A 2,532-nucleotide genomic window follows, 5' to 3' on the forward strand; every position below is an offset into this window, starting at 1 on the left:
GCATGAAAGTGAGGGAATTCTCAGTAAAGTCACCCAAGAACCAATCTTTTAAATTATTCTGGTAGAAAACAAGAGAAATTTCATTCATGGCATCTCTAGTTAGAAACACATCAGAATGAACAGGTGACTTAGATGAAACTGCACCTTGTTACCTAATGTGATGCCACAGATAGGCTAATGATATTGTTTACCTTATTTCTTAAATGAATTATAAGTCTTTAGAAAAACCTTCAGAGATGACAGAATGTTGAAGGTTTTTGCAGGTTTATTTTTAACCCTTTAACAGATTATTCAGTCAAATGCAATGCATATTTATCCATATTGTCCTGAATTAATCATGCATTATCTTGTAGATTTGGGGTTTTGATTATGTGATTGTATATAGATGAAACCCAAACTGCTGGCCATGTTTATCTCCACTACTGCCAAGGCCACCACCACCACAAGAAAGATGACAACGACCCCACAACCACCATTACTACTGCTAGAGATACTGTCACCACCACTATAGTTACCACATGTCTACTGCAGTGTCAACTTACACTGTTGCAACTTTTATCTGTAGTTAGGTTGCTGCCCAATTTCAGACAGCATTAAGAGATTATCTGCTAAATTAATCCCAACACTGACATGAATTGAGGTAGAGGAAGGGTAAATGCTGAATAAATAGACAAAAAAATAACCATCTGCATTAGATTTGATCCTTTGACCTAAGAGTGTGTAATGCAATAGATTATTTCCAGAACCATCTCATTTCTACAGGAGTATCTACTTTGGTTAGGGTAGGGGCCCATCAAGGAACAGTCTTCAGCCCCCTCTTATTCATCATGGTCTTCCAGGCAATAAGAGAGGAATTCAAGACAGGATGCTCCTGGGAGCACCGTTATGCTGATGACCTTGCTCTAATAGCTGAGTTACTATCAGAACTAGAGAAGTTTCAGGAGTGGATGCAAGGTATAGAATCAAAGGGCCTTAGAGTGAATCTAGCAAAAACTGAAGTCTCAGTAAGTAGGAAGGCAGACAAATCAGGTAGATGGCACAGCTCGAACTGTAGAAAAGGCGTAGGTAGAAACTCCATAAGATGTACCCAGTGTAAGCTATGGACACATAAGAGGTGCAGTAATATCAAAGGAAGGCTATCTGGGAAGATAGTTTTTGTGTATGGCAGATGCACAGGGGCAATAAACATTGAAAATGTGCAGAAAACAGCTTCTCTCACATGCTAGGGGGGAAAAACTAGAAGCAATTGGTAGCTTCCGTTAGCTAGGTGACCAAGTCAGTAACAGGGGTGCATTCTCTGAGAGTATAGCTGCTAGAATAAGAATAGTCTGGACAAAATTCAGAGAGCTCCTACCTCAGCTGGTAACAAAAGGCCTCTCACTCAGAGTGAAGGGTAGACTGTATGATGCATGTGTGTGAACAGCCATGCTACATGGAAGTAACACATGGGCTGTGACTGTTGAGGACATGTGTAGGCTTGAAGGAAATGAAACCAGTATGCTCCGCTGGATGTGTAATGTCAGTGTGCATACACAACAGAGCGTAAGTGCCCTGAGAGATAAGTTGGACATAAGAAGCATCAGATGTGGTGTGCAAGAGAGAGATGACTGTGCTGGTATTGTCATGTGTTGTGTATGAATGAGGAGAGCTGAATGAAAAAGTGTCACACCCTAACAGCGGAGGGAATCTGTGGAAGAGGTAGACCCAGGAAGACCTGGGATGAAGTGGACAAGCATGACCTTTGAAAATTGGGCCTCATAAAGGCAATGACAAGCAACCAAGACCTTTGGAGATATGCTGTGCTTGAGAAGACCAAGCAAGCCAAGTGAGACCGTATCTATGGCCTATCCCAGTGCAGCATAACCAGCCCATTTAAGAGTACCCTTCAATCATTGGGCAATAAACTGTGCTTGAGAAGACTTGTTAAGTGAAATCTTTTTTGGTTTTGTCATAAGAAACACTCTCTTGGGATAATAGGTCTGCTGGATCAGGACTGGCCTAGGGCTAAACAATTACAAGAGAACTGAATTGTTAGTAAATCTGGTATTCCTCCTCATCTTCATCATCATTTAACATCCGCTTTCCATGCTGGCATGGGTTGTACAGTTTGACTGAAGACTGGTAAGCCAGTATGCTGCATCAGGCTCCAATTTGATCTGGAAAGGTTTCTAAAACTGGTTGCCTTTCCTAATGCCAACCACTCCGAGAGTGTAGTAGAGTGCTTTTTACGTGCCACCAGCATTAACCACACTCCATTGGTGCCTTTTACATGTCACTGGCATGGATGCCAGTCAGGCAGTACTGGAATTAGCCATGACAATGATTTCACATACTTGCTAAGTAAACTTTTTAATGCATATCAATGCTTGTGCCTGCTTTGTGGGTGTGAAAGTGGATGGCTGTATTTTAAATAGAAGTGGCCGTGGATGGCTGGCAAAGATATTTAATTTGAAGCTATATGGTTCCTGATTCAATCCCAATGCACATCAACTTGGGCAAGTGTTTTCTACCACAGTAATTGTTTGACCAATT

Source organism: Octopus bimaculoides, chromosome 5, assembly GCF_001194135.2.
Source record: "Octopus bimaculoides isolate UCB-OBI-ISO-001 chromosome 5, ASM119413v2, whole genome shotgun sequence".
Taxonomy (NCBI): Eukaryota; Metazoa; Mollusca; class Cephalopoda; order Octopoda; family Octopodidae; genus Octopus; species Octopus bimaculoides.